The 15,046-nt window shown below is 46.6% G+C and overlaps 1 protein-coding gene across 2 annotated transcripts in view; it reads right to left on the bottom strand.

Moving 5' to 3' along the window:
• Nucleotides 1-15,046, bottom strand: part of RFTN1 (raftlin, lipid raft linker 1) — a 204,102-nt gene that overhangs the window by 26,166 nt on the left and 162,890 nt on the right. The gene's annotated exons all lie outside the window — the stretch shown is intronic.

The raw sequence follows: 15,046 nt of genomic DNA on the forward strand, positions 1-15,046 counted from the left end.
GCCACTCTTCTTCCCCTCACCTCTAGGCAGCCACCCATCTCCCTTCTGTTTCTATGGATTTGCCTAATCTGGACATTTCACGTAAATGGGATTGTAAAACATGTGGCCTTCTGTGACTGGCTTCTTTCACTTGGTGTAATGTTTTCAAGGTTCATCCATGCCGCAGCATGAAATCAGTACTTCACTCCTTTTTATTGCCAAACAATATTCCATTTGGTGGATACATCACATTTGGCTTATTTATTCATCACCTGCAGGAAACCTCATTGTCTGCACCTTTTGGATATTATGATAATGCTGCTATGAAGATCCATGTATCGGTTTGGCTTTGTTTTAAGTAGGTTTCACACCCAGAATGGAGCACAATGTGGGGCCTGAACTCACGACCCTGAGATTAAGACCCTAGCTGGGAATAAGAATCAGACGCCCAACCAACTGAGCCACCCGGGTGCTCTGTATATGGGTTTTTATGTAGATACGTGTTTACCTTTCTCTTGGGTAAGTGCCTGGGGGTGGAACTGCAGGTCACAGGGCAACTATTAACTATTGACATTTTGAGAAACTGTCCACGCATCACTTTTGTAACAAGAACAGACCTCCTGGCCTCATTAGACTGTCTCCTGAGGCTTCTTAATCTAATTTGTCACGTAATGTAAGCAAAGAGACATCCCTTTCCACCTCAGCTGAAGAGGAAGTTAAGAATTCTGCCTCAAAGAGGCCACTAACTTAAAAGCACTGGGCCAACCATGCATCCCAGCTCACTGAATCTGGAAGGAGTCCTGAATCAGGGCGGTCCTCCAGTCCTGTGGTGGAATGTTTCACATGTGGCTCCCTCATTTCCACCTCCAGACCTACTGACGCTGAATCTCCAGGGCTGGTGCCTGGGAATGTGTATTTTTAAGTCCCCAGGTAGTTGTGAGGATCAACGAGATCTGGAACCACTGCTCTAGTGCTTCCTGCCGAAAGGAGGAGGCCCACTTACTGGCTGAACATCTGACTCACACTGGTGCTTGGCTCCTGACCGCCCCAGGCCCCAGCCACCTCCACTCTGGAATGGTTCCCCAGGGGCTCTTCAAAGGGATTGAGTTTTTCCCTTAGCAATCAAGGAAAAGAGAGTCTACCTCCTTTATGACAGGTCAGCCTTTCAAAGGTCAGGAGTCCGCTATCTGACGGCCTGTGTTTCTCCTCTTTCAAGATAAGTATGTGCAACTGTCTCCATCCCTATCCCTCTCTTCTGTGCCTGTGTTTCTCATCAACTATGGTGGGTGTGGTGGGACATAAGGCTTTACTTCACCCAGCATCAGACTGAAGAACAGAAAGACAGTTACCTCCTGTGGGCATTTTCATAAATATGGCCAGTTATTTCTAGTTAAGTAGCAGCAAGCTGATGTTCTGTGTTCATTCAACCAACGTTTGTGGAAAATTTGGAACACAAGAGAAATTAATTTGGGACCAGGGAACGTGAATATCAAGAACAGCTAGTCCTTGCTTGAGTCATGGAGTTTGTGCAGCAATTTTAAAAATTAAATAACTCTAGGGGCATCTGGGTGGCTCAGTTGGTTAAGTGTCTGACTCGTGATTTCAGCTCAGGTCATGATCTCACGGTTTGTGGGTTCGAGCTTCACGCTATTAGCATGGAGCCTGATAGGGTTTCTTTCTCTCTTTCGGTCTCTCTCTGCCCCTCCCCTGCTCATGCTCGCTCACACGTGCATGCTCTCCGTCTCTCAAAATAAATAAATAAGGTTAAAAAAATTAAGTAACTCTAAAGTAAGGTGGAACAGGGGCGCCTGGGTGGCTTAGTCGGTTAAGCGTCCGACTTTCGCTTGGGTCATGATCTCGCAGTTCGTGGGTTCGAGCCCCGCGTCGGGCTCTGTGCTGACTGCCAGCTCAGAGCCTGGAGCCTGTTTCAGATTCTGTGTCTCCCTCTCTCTCTGACCCTCCCCTGCTCACGCTGTCTCTCTCTCTCTCCTAGAAAGAAATAAAAATAAAAATAAAAAAATTAAAAAAAAAAAATAAAGTAAGGTGGAACATATTAAGTGCCAAAAGGAAAGGAAGATGGTTCTACAAAGAGCTGGGCCAGGAAAGGCGAGGACCCCCAGGGTGACGACTTGGGATGAAGAAGGGATTCAGCAGAAGAAAGGAGAGAATAAAGTGAGGGACAAAGTGACATAGGTTGTGATCTGGTAAATGCCACTCTGTCATAGCTCAGGGCATTTGGAGCATTTGGACGGGAGTAGCAGGTAATCTGTTGACCTGTATTAAATTCTTTTTCATTAGTATCGCTGTCAAATCAGGTATTCTCCCTTCTATGTTACTTTTCTCAACGTAAATGCAACTAATGTTTCTTATACTTAAAAGTATCCCTTTTACATTTTATTGTAAACGGTCTTGATTGAACATTGATAAATTAAGATATAATGAGACTGGAACGGAATTAAGAAGTCAAGGAAACCTACTCAAAAAAGAAGTGAGATTAGGTAAGTAGTTTTCAAGGTTTCTTTTTCTTTTCCTTTTTTTTACCTTTTTTAAAGTAATGGGGCACTTTCTAAACACCAACTGTAATCTAATTTAGAAACTCAACGTGTAAAAACAGAGAGTCAGAAAAAGCAGCTCTTGTTGACACTGGTGTGAGTGGGCTGTCCAGAATCTTCCCCACTCCCCACTCACGGACACAGCCTTCATCTTCTTTCTCCCATGCCCAACTGGAATATTTCTGGAGAGCCCACAAGCATCCATGTTCTTTATTTTTTTTTTTTTTAAGGTTTGTTTATTTTTGAGAGAGAGAGTGTGCAAGCAAGGGAGGGGCAGAGAGAGAGAGGGAGACAGAAGATCCAAAGCAGGCTCCATGCTGCCAGCACAGAGCTGGATGCGGGGCTTGAACTCACCAACCATAAGATGATAACCTGAGCTTAACCATCTGAGCCACACAGGTGCCCCTGTTCTCTATTCTTTAGATCCTCATGGCCACCTGGTATACCCTGGGGCTTCCCAGCTTTGGGGCTCTCTCCATAGGCCCATCATCTTGTAAATCTCTACACAAACCATTGAAAAAGCTGCAAAACAGGACAAGGTGCCGGATGGCTTCACAGGGTACATGAGCAAAGATCTTCCTTGAACTAAAGCACACCTTTGCTGAGTACACCCTCTCAACCACACCCTCCACCCACAGGCCCTTCCTTTTTATTTAGTTTCATTAAAATACTTGGCTAAGTGAATTTCAAAATGGACAAATTCCAAGGAGTGGCAATGAATGATCACTTAACTACAAGAATACCCCCCCAACCCTCTATACTCCCTGATTTAATATACTAAATTCTTCTTGGAGAACCATTTGCCCTGTCCTCCTCTATAGCCTGCAGACTGTCTCTGCATCGAAAAAGTTCCTATAGGGGGCTGCATGGAAAGCATGAGGAGGAATGTGACAGTCCCCAGGAGCAAAGACCAGCCTTTGGCTGGCAGCAGGCAAGGAAGCAAAGACCTTAGTCCTACAACCACAAGGAACTGAATTTGGCCAACAACACGAATGAGCTTGGGGGGAGATTCCTGCTCTCGAGGCCCCGGTAAGGAACATGGCCCTGCTAACACCTGGTTTCAGCCTCATGCGACCCTAGCAGTTGAGCCCACCTGGATTCTGACCCACAGAAACTGTAAGACAGTAATTGTCTGTGCATATGATTAACACTCTCACAGAATTATCTTCCACCCTTCTAATCTCAAACATCCAGAGAAACCTAAAGATCAAGCTTATCTTATCACATTAAGGGTCACCTCTTTCTTGTCATTGTGTGGAATACACTGGAGGTTTTAAAACCATACTAGTTGGGTTTGTTTGTTTTTTCCAAAAAATGCACTTGTTACAAGATTCTTAAAATGTGCTGATCTCTTTCACCTTCTCTTTCTCTGCAGCTAAGCTCTAAATTCACCTCACCCTGTGGTCTTTGCCAGAATACACGCTTGCCTCTCCCCTGTCCCCAGTTCTAGAAGGGTCCTGCTGATTTAGCACCTTTCACTACCCTCAGGATGCACGACAGTGAAGAGAAATTATTTATGGGCATGCAAAGGCCAGGGGGTGGGAATTCATTTTTAATAACTGCGTTCCTCTCTCTAGTTAAAGACATCAATCCTCCCCGCTCCAATTCCCTGCATTCATCATGTTTTCACAACAGCTGACACACAGTAGGAACTCAATATTTATTTGTTGAATAAATGTTTTAAGAGGTCTAACTTAACGTGCATAACTAAATTTTGTACAAGAAATGAAATATGGGTGTCTGAGAGAATAAGATCATTAAGTTTATGGAAGAAAACTATCAAATTCTTCCTTTTCACCTTCCTGCTATCCAAGCTGTCATCAAGTCTAGTTTTCCTTAAAAATATTTCTAGGAGCATCTCTTGCCTTTCTAGTCCCACTCAGTGGCAGACACTGTTGGTTGCCCAAACAGCTACTTGTTAGCCCAGGTTCCCCTTCCTAGGTGACACGCTCTCTAGCTCCAGCTAACCTTGATCCTTGACAATGATGTGGGTCTGTAACCCAAGCCCCAGCTAAGGGGACCCTAGGAAACTCTGCTTGAGAGCTTCTGGGAATCGTTTTACTTGCTAATAAAAAAAAAAGGGCAGGTGGCAGGAAATGCCCTGTTCTTCCCAGCTCTTATCATGTTCACATGAGAGGCACGGAGCTGCTGCAGCCACTTTGGTCCCAGTGTTTCAAAGAGAGACCTGGCGGGCAGGGTGAGGACCAGAATTCAGAAAGGCGACAGCACCAGGGTCCTTTGTGATGTCCTTAAGCCATTGAAAAAGCTGACTCTGCAACCCCCCCACCCCATTTTCCTCCAGACTTCCTGCTTGGTGAGATGAGAAGAAAAATCCTTACTGTAAGCCATTTCTATGTGGACGTCCCGCTGTTGACATGGAAAACATCCTAACCATGTCCACTACCCTTATCCTCTCACCTTGGAACCTCTCCTCCAAACGTCTGTCTGCCTCTCCCCCATTCTAGTCCATCTCTCCCAATGACACACCACTTCAGGGCCAACTCTGGACTCCTGGCTCTCTGATGAGATCCCTACCGTGGCCCCCTTCATCCTCCTGCAAACCCAGGCTCTTGCCTGGACGGCAGAGTCTCTACAGACTCCTCCCAAGCAGACATGCTGTCAAGGACATGCCACAGGGCTCCCTTGCACGTAGGTCCATGTATGTTGTACTTGTTTCTAGGGCTGCTTAGCAGGGCCCACAGATTTGGTGGCTTACAACAATAGCAATTCATTCTCTCACAGTTCTGGAGGCCAGAAGTCCAAAGTCAGTACAACTGTGCCAAACTCAAGGTGTCGGTGGGGCCATGCACCCTCTGGAGGCTCTAGGGGAAAACCCATTTCATCTTTTGGGGACCGTGGCTGCCAGCATCCCTTGGCTCATAGCTGCACCTCTCCAGTCGTCAAGGCCAGTACTTCCAAATCTCTCTCACCTCTGCCTTCACATCTCCTCTCTGTGTGTAAAATCTCTCTCTGCCTCCCTCTTAGAAGGATATGTGTGACTGTGTGTAAGACCCGCTGTATAACCAGGATGATCTCCCCAACCCAAGATCCTTATCTTTAATCACATCAAAATCCTTCTTCTAAATAAGGTGACATTTACAAGCTGCAGGGCTTAGAAGCTGATACTTTTGGAGGGCACCTGTTCAGCCTACTCACACGTGTGTCTGTGTGCGTCACCCACAGGTGTCTGTGTGCATCGCCCACCTCTGTTTATCTCTGGGAGGAGCTCCCTCTTGGAAAGGGGATGGAGGGCCAGTGGTGGGAGGAAGATTCATTTTTAAAATGTATACAGTTTTGGACTGTAAGAGTTTTGTTTAAAATTATTATAAAACCCACAATAATTTTTTGTCTCAATTTGCAACATAATTCACATTATCACATGGAATTCTTGTGAAAGACATATTCTATCTTAGGCCAGTTTCCCCAGAAACAGTCCCTGAGAGGCGGATTTATGTGCATCTAGCTTATTATAAGGCAGTGAGGCGGTGAGGGGAGGCGGACAACAGGCTGAAGCTGAGTGAGGACACAGGTTTACGCAACATCCCCTGAACAGCAGCTTAGCCTAAGCCTGCGGGAAGCTCTGGGTGGTAAGCTGTACTCAGAGGTACACACCTCTGATAACAGTGGTCACGTGTGACCTGGAATGGAAGAGTGGGAGGTAGCTTTATCTGTAACATTTTCATGTTTAGAAGGAGAAGTATTCATTAATTTAAACAATTTAAGTGTAAAAGATAACAAGGGGCACCTGGGTGGCTCAGTCGGTTAAGCGTCAAACTCTTGATTTTGGCTCAGGTCATAACCTGTGGTTTGTGGGATTGAGCCCCATGTCGGGCTCTGTGCTGACAGCATGGAGCCTGCTTGGGATTCTCTCTCTCCCTCTCTCTCTGCCCCTCCTTCACTCGCACACACGTGCTCTCTCTCTTTCTCCCTCAAAATAAATAAACTTAAAAAAAAAGATAACTAGTTATATCTCACCACATCGTTTCTCCTGTTCGGCTTTAGATATATTTGTTTTCCCCTTGTGGAAAAGGGAGTACAATGAGGGTTGAATAAATCTACTTTCTTGGAGAGTGTACAACTTCTTGGTTTGAATATAGTTTAAAAAAGTGCCTGTATGTGTCTGTAGTCATGTACAACCAATCTTATTCTGGGCTTAACCTTTGTTTTTTTGGAGTTTGCCTCGCTTTTGTTTTTCACATACCCACCGTCCTCAGTCACAGCTAAGAACTACCCCAGGGGCATCTAAACATGCAAGCACTTCCCGCTGGCCTTGCCGAGAGAGCGACAAAGCCAGCTCTGGCCGCCCAGGTGCAGGTGACAGCAAGGACACATAGGTGCTGTCTGCTGCAAGTGAAAGCATACTGAGAAAAAGGGATCCAGGGAGGGGTGCCTGGGTGGCTCAGTCGGCTGAGCATCCGACTTCGGCTCAGGTCATGATCTCGAGTTTCATGAATCTGAGCTGCACATTGGGCTCACTGCTGTCAGCCTGTCAGGCTCCCACTCTCTCTGCCCCTCTCCTGAATACGCTCTCCACAAACTAAATAAGTATTTAAAAAGGTGGGAGGGATTCAAGGATCTAGAAAAACACTGACATTAGCCCCTCATGTTCTAATTGTGGAAAAAAATGTACAGATGTGCTTTCCCCTCTGGCCTGCCTCTGCTCTTGCCACTTCCCACCAGCAGGATGCCCCCTTTCCACCCCCCTTGGCTCATCCACACGTCGCTGGAGCTGGGTGGAGCCCACTGTGTCCTGCAGGCCTTGGTCAGTCTCTACTCTCCCCCAGGGCACTTCCAGGCAGCAGGACACCATCCAGCACTGGGTGCCTTGCTCCTTATTCTGCAGGAAGTCTTCTTCCCCCTTGGAAGTTCCCTGAGGGGAGGGGTCTCAACAAACACCCCTTTGCATTCTTGTCCCAGTCCCTCCCTCTGGCCCTGTGGGGTTTCCCAACTCCCTGGGTGTTCTCTGTCTTGTATCCGTGAATCCTGTACATAATCTGCCAACAGCCAGCCATCCCCCGGGGAAGCTGGAGGGCTGATTTTCCAGAAGCCCAACATCTATCTCTGCCCCTGCCACAATCCACATGACATTTCATGACCCCCCAACTCAAGCAGCTGCTGCCCAGAAGGGGAGAGAAGGAAAATTCTGCCTGAAAAAGATGAAACAGGGCCAGCCAGCCAGCCAGGGCCCCACTAACCGAGCACAGGCCCAAAGACTCAGATCAGAAGTCAGGACTCAATGACCTGGTAAAGGCTTTTGGGGGTCACTGTTTTTAAATAGGATCCCCATCATTAAGGGAAGAGGAATGACCAACTTGGCAGAACCTAGACCATACAGACTAGGCTGTCCTCTGCCAAGTTCCTAACAGCCAAGGAGTACTAGAGACCCTTTCCAGGGACAAGAAGAAAAGGGACGTCAGAAGTTCAGGGGGAAGTTCAATATGGCCTCATGGTAAGAAAGACCCAAAGAGAGAGGCTGACTCCTGGTGCAAGTGTTGCTCTAGAATAAAAGTTGCAGGCATCTAAGGAAATCAATGTCTGTGCATGTTGATGAGTGTGGATTTATAAGGACAGAAGAGAGGTACCTGACCCTCCAGGGATAGTGACAAAAGTGAGGCAAACTCCTAAAAAGAACGAAGGTTAAGCCCAGACTGAGATGGGTTATATGTGACTACAGACACATATACACATACAGACACCTTTTTAAACTATGTTCAAAGCAAGAAGTTGTACACTTTCCAAGAAAGTAGAATTATTCAGCCCTCATTTTATTTCCTGTTCTACAAGGAGAAAACAAGTAGATCTAAAGCCGAACAGGAAGAAGGATGTGGTGAGACATAACTAGTCATCTTTTTTTAAAAGTTCATTTATTTATTTTGAGAGAGAGAGAGAGAGAGAGAGAGAGAGAGAGCAGGTGCATGTGAGTGTGGGAGGGGCAGAGAGAGAAAGGGAGGGAATCCCAAGCAGGCTCCGTGCTGTCAGCGCAGAGCCTGATGTGGGGCTCAATCCCATGAACCATGAGATCAGGACCTAAGCCGAAATCGAGAGTTGGACACTTTACTGTGTGAGCCACCCAAGAGCTCCTAGTTATCTTTTAAATTTTAATTTTTAATTACCCAAGTAAAATGAATACTTCTCCCTCTAAACATGAAAATGTTACAGATAAAGCTACCTCCCACTCTTCCATTCCAGGTCACACGTGACCACTGTCATCAGGTTTACAAGTGCCCTCCCGGGGCTCTTTCCTGCATTTATATCCACCCACAGAAAATATATCCTATTGTTCTGTGAGGTGCTTTCCCCATTAATGGCATCACGCTGGATCTATACGAGTCAGGCTCTCCTGAGAAACAGAACCAATAGAACGGATGAAAGATACAGACAGAGACAGAGAGAGACACTGATCCAGGCATACTCCCACTTCTCAAATGTTCATGGTCCACCACTTCCCTTTCACAGAAGACCTACAGTACTACCTGTTTCTGCGAACTGAGGGGGAAAAAAACCCGATGAGGGTTTTTGCTTTTATGAAAAAAAAAAAAAAAAAGGGGCGCCTGGGTGGCTTAGTCGGTTAAGCGTCCGACTTTCGCTTAGGTCATGATCTCGCGGTTCGTGGGTTCGAGCCCCGCGTCGGGCTCTGTGCTGACTGCCAGCTCAGAGCCTGGAGCCTGTTTCAGTCTGTGACTCCCTCTCTCTCTGACCCTGCCCTGCTCACACTGTCTCTCTCTCTCTCTCCTAGAAATAAATAAAACATTAAAAAAAAAAAAAAGCCAAACGCTTTATGCAAAGGGTGAAACTAGCATTCGGGCGTCAGTTTGGCAGTGAGCTGATGAGGGGCAGCAGGCGCCCTAAGCAGTGACAAAGGCCCTGCCCAGTTCCCTCCCCGGGAACCACACTCAGCATCTCTGCACCAAGCCACCCTAGCTTTGAACTGTGTCTGTGAGCACCTGTGTCCTAAGGTATCAGAAAAGCCTAAGAGATTTAGGTTTTGCATCTGGGGATGCTCAAAAAAATTTCCATATATATGAATGGTCGTTGCTTCTTTGCTTCACACCATGCAGGCTTATGACAAGTGTCATAGGAGTGCTCTAGGGTCAGGTAGTGGGGGATACATGTTAGAGGGCAGGGTAGTGGGACTGAGTTGTGGGTTTTTTTGGTTTTTTTTCTTTTTTAAGAATTGGCTCCTGTGATTGTGGAGGCTGGCAAGTCCGAAGTCTGCGGGAAAGGCACACTTTTAAGGGCCTCAACTGATCGGATGAGGCCCACCCACATTATGAAGGACTAGCAATCTGCTTTACTCAAAGTCTGCTAATTTGAATGTTAATCATATCTTAAAACTCCCTCCACTACAACATCAAACTTGGCTTGACCAAACAACTGGGCACCATAGCCCTGCCGGGGTTACACATAAAATTACCCATCACTGCATCACTCTGCAGGTTTTTCACTTAACATTTCCTAGAGCTCCTTCGCCACCAGTTTACATGGAATGACTGTAACCATAATAAGGACGTACCATCTCTTATTTAATCATTCTCCTACTGATGGGCATGTACATGGTTTCCTTTTTTCTAACACTAATCATGCTGAAATAATGTCCTTGTGTGTGCCTTCTTGTGAATAAATGCATGTGTTTCTCTGCAAGAGGTGGATGTGAGGTACGAGCTTGCTGAGTTGTGGGTAGGAGTGGGCTTTAACATTTAAAAAATTTTTTATTATTTATTTATTATTTTCAAGTATTTATTATTATTGTTTCTACGTTAGACAGAAAGCATGAGCAGAGGAGGGGCAAAGGGAGGGGGAGGAAAGGAGGGAGGGAGAGAGAGAGAGAGAGAGAGAGAGAGAGAGAGGGGGAGAATGAATCTTAGGCAGACTTCACGCTCAGTGCTGAGCCCAACTGGGCGCTGGATCATGACCTAGAACCAAGAGTTGGATGCTCAGTTGACCGAGCCGGCCAGTAGCCCCTAACGTTTCCAATAAAGATTAGCAACGTGCTTTCCAAAGCAGACCCTCAAATTTTTAAATGGTGAATTAAAAATTCACCAAGTATATGTACATTACATTCTAGGGAAAAGGTGCACAGTCATACCACTTAGTGCACTGATGTGTCACTATCAAAATCAAGCGGGACACGAGGAATCTTAGCAAGTGAAAGCAGCTGGAGCTGCTAGAACACACTCAGGGGCACCTGGGGCACCTCACAGGCCTCCTCTGCCCTGTGATCTGTTCTGGGTTGGAAAAGGGGTGGAGTCACAGCCTGGTGGGGGAGGGGATCATGTCTTCAGTCAAGGTCATTCAAGGCAGTGATCACTGGCGGGAAAATCTTCTGAATCACAGGAGAAAGAGAGAGAACTATTGTCTTTGGCACTCAAGCTATGACCTCAGAACCAAAATAATTATCCTAGAGAAACTGTGGCAATGGAAGTAATGCCAGATGGTTTAATAAGAATAAATATTGGCTCCCTGTCACAGCAGAAGGTGGTGGATTCCAGATACCACAGAAATTGACATTACTCCCTTACAAATCCTGTGTGGATTGTTCAAGAAATGGCTGGGAGCTCCTAGAAACAACGACAGATCCCTAGAAGCCTTTGGAATACAGAAGTTCGTGCAGAACGAGTAGGGCCTCTGTGCTGTGGGACAGGGTGAGGGGACCGAGGGTGGAGGCACGCCCCAGAGTGGATATCAGTTACAGAAATGCATCTCAGCAAGCCTCGTGATTCTTTCAAGGATAAAATGGTAACACGTTACATGGAACAATGGGGCCACCTGAAACTTCTGGCAAAGGGATTTGGCGTCGTGTTACAGACTAGAGGAGAACCCCCCAGCATGCCAAAGGGCCATGTCCTCCATCCAGTGTGTTTGACATTGAGCTGGAGAAGAGCCATGCTACAAATGAAACCTTCAGAGAAGCCAAAGCGGAGATGATCCTCCCAAAATGCAGGATGATAGAACCATGACCAAAACTGTCTCCATAGGCTGGAAGAGTGGGCAGAAATTAATAGGATGAGATGAACTGGGAGTCGGTTCAACAACAGATTGAATATACAGGGAGCGGATGGGGAGAGCTGACTGCGTGCCACCTCACATGACGCAATCTGTCATGGCCGCCCCCGAAGTTGATCCAACCACCTGCTGGATGAGTTGGAGCCCAAGTCCAGCTGTCAGAGGACCAAGTGCTCACAGGTGGCAGGCTGCCCTTTACTTGCTCACGCCTCCCTGATCCCAGCCAGAGAGCACATCAGGCTGAGTCCCCTGTGCTCCCAGACCTGTGTAGGTCAGTGAGACCCACTGTCATCCCTATGCGTCTTCATTTACATTATTTAAACTGGCGGTAAGGGCAAAAGAAGTTGTTTCGAGGAAGACTAAGTAGAATGCTTTGAAGGGATCTGACCAAGTGCAGTTGCTTAAAAATAACAACTGTGGCTGAGTTAGAAGTGGTGGGGGTTGGAAAAGACTAAGAAAAAAATCATGAAATCAAGGATTCTGCAGGGAGATCCCATTCCTACACTTTTAAGACACTGCACCAGGACACGGGAGAGCCACACTTGGGGTGTGGTTTACACAAGAAAGGTGAACTGGAATTCTAATCAGCAGACCTCAAACTCTAAAAGGTGGGCAAATGGGTGCGTATTTATGTATTTTAATTTAAAATAGAATATGTGAGGTATGAATATGATTTTCTTTGGTTCTTTTTATTTGGCTTTTCAATTAACTCTCTAACCACCATACCAAGCGCATCAGCTAAGAGAGCTTTTCCCGCTATCGTATGGTCAGTTCTGGCAGCAAATTTCATGAGAAGCGCTGATGAACTAGAAGGCATTCCAGGGACAGGGATGAAGGTGGAGAAGGCTCGATGGCCTCAAGGGCACCTGACAGTGTCCACAAGCAGTGACGGGCTCCCGGGCTGAAGGATATGCAGCCTCAGAATGAAAAACAGGGTCCCTGTCTCTCTGTCTTTCCATCTCTTATTCTTGACCTATTAATCTATATAGTTTCCCCTATCCTCTCTAAGAAAGACCCTTTCTGCTCACACTCTAAATTGCAATCTCAAAGAAAGTAAACAAAATACACATTACAGATGTTCTATGGATGGACTTCTATACTACTCAAAACTGCCTTTAATGTAAGGCCACAGGTTTCCAACTGAGAAACACGCAAGCGTTTGGCTCCACCCTTTCCCTATCCCAACCTCTGCTGTGCTTTCAGAACAAGAGTAAGGCAACAAGGAGAGGATCTTTCTAGCTGATGACACCAGGTGACCAATAAAAGAAACTACTATTTCCCTGCTATATGCCAACTGCTACACTCACAACTTTCAAATATATTATTTTTTTAAATTCTCAACTTTGAGAGGTTGGCAGTATTCACACTCCTACAGCTGAAAGATGGAAAAACAAAGAGGGGTGAGCTCTGTCACTTGGCTGGGAAGAAGACAGCCAGGATGTGTTCCCAGACCAGACTCCAGAAGCTACCTTCTCTTTCCAACACGCTGTGGTGGTTGCAGAGCTGTGAAGAGCTAGGTACGTTTTCTTGTGAAGGCGTCCATGTGTGCGTGTGCACGTGTAGACAGGGAAGCCGGGATGATGTGGCTGAATTAGAACGGCACATCCGTACCCCGAGCTGAGGATAGTAACACGCGCGTGGAGTAAGGACGCAGAAAAGGAACAGGTTAGTCCCAACTATGAGAGAAGAGAACCAGCTGGTCAGCAGTGTTCTGTGGCCAGAGCCCAGGAGTTTATGGGCTGGCCTGGTAGGACAGAAGGTGCCAGAAAGGTAGGGTCAACCACAAGCCAAGAGGGATCTGCCCAGGGCTTGAACAGGAAAGACCTTTCCCAGAGGCCAAAAGGGTGGAGAAGAGAGGAAGCAGTTGGGTCTCAAGGGTGCAGGGTGAGGCTGTGGGACCAACACCCCACACCTGGAGAGGCCAGCAGAAGAGGGGCCGTCTGTGGGGTGGGGGGCAGTTCTGACACAGCCTCTTCAAAGGGCTGAGCTGTGGGCTCTGCCCTGGACTGGACACTGCTGGGCCACGCTGGACCACAGTTGTATACATATGGTCCTGCTAAGGCAGGGATTCCCAAAGTGGGTTTGGAAAGGAACCTCTGTGGGGAGAGTGTGGATATTTGTGCTTAAAGCTCTCAAGTGATTCATGCTCCATTCGGAGAAATGTATGTGTTCCTAATGCTGAACCAAAAGGCCTTCAGCCCAATTCAGGAAGCATTTACTGGAAGCCTTAGAGAACAAAGATGAACATGTCTAGGCCAAGAAACTCACAGTGAAGGAAGGAAAGTAGATAACAAAATCATAGTGATAATAATAGGAGCTGACAGACTTATGCACAGAGAATTATGGATACACAAAGGAAGAGTCACTCTGAAGGAGCCTGAAAGGCTTCCTGAAGGAGGTGACCTAGGAGCTAACCTAAAGTCTGCCTATACAGCTGAAAAGAGGAAGAGAAACCCATATGCCAAGGGGTACAGTCTGTCCGGAAGAGATCTCCCCTCTTTTACTCAAGAGATGGCAATCAGAGGCGGATGCTGCTAAAATGGACACGAGTCTGCTTCCACTGTGGGGAATTTGGGAATGCTCCAAAGGCACCAGAGAAAAGAGCGAGACTGAAGACTTGTGCAGGGAAAACTGGCGAACACTGACATCAAAACCATTAATCCACTTGTCACTATCGGGAAAATTAAGAAAATGTGTTTCTGCCCAACTGGATGCCAGCCACACCTGCCTATCATAATGTCAACATGTGATGGAATAAAGGCATATCTAGTGATGTGCTGGGAAATGCGTACAACTGGCTCTGTGAGGGGGAGGGGGAACCCTGATTTCTAGGGTTTGCCGGTTTTCGTGGTGCAGTACTTCCACTGTGGCCAAGTTCAAGCTCCCGATCTGACTGAATCCGTCACTGGATATGGAGTTGGGAAGAGAGGCACAGAACTGGGTTTGCAAGCCAGGGGGTGCACACCACTGGGCCCACTGTGGGTCTTAAAACCCTATGCCATTTCCCAGGATCCCTGGAGAAAAGCCACAGCATTCCTGAAGTGTGTGTGTGTGCATGTGTGTGTGTGTGTGTGTGTGTGTGTCGGTGAGGAAGAGAAGGCAACAAGGGACAATGACGACGTGACCCAACACTAATATCACCCAATAGATTAATGCATAAAAATAGGAGGTCAAGATAAAAAAGTTCAAACATCTGAGAAAGAAACAGAATGAACAAACCTAACGGAAATCAATCTGCACAGCCAGGAAAACTTTCTGAATAAATGTTAATCTTTTCCTAATCTAGGCTCTTAACCCATAAAACTGACCTCTTCTAATTAAAAAGACAATTGTGTCCTTATTTGAGTTTGTAACATTAACTTCCTCCCACAAACGTTTTAGATAGGATGCATTCACTCCAGTTACTCATCAAGGTCACGGTTAATTTCAAAGGCTGAAGAAAGACAAGCCAATGGGGTACTTTTCTTATCACGACTCTCACCAACACACAACCACAGACATCTGGTGAGAGT

The sequence above is a fragment of the Hyaena hyaena genome, unplaced genomic scaffold, assembly GCF_003009895.1.
Source record: "Hyaena hyaena isolate Hyena2069 unplaced genomic scaffold, ASM300989v1 scaffold_375, whole genome shotgun sequence".
Taxonomy (NCBI): Eukaryota; Metazoa; Chordata; class Mammalia; order Carnivora; family Hyaenidae; genus Hyaena; species Hyaena hyaena.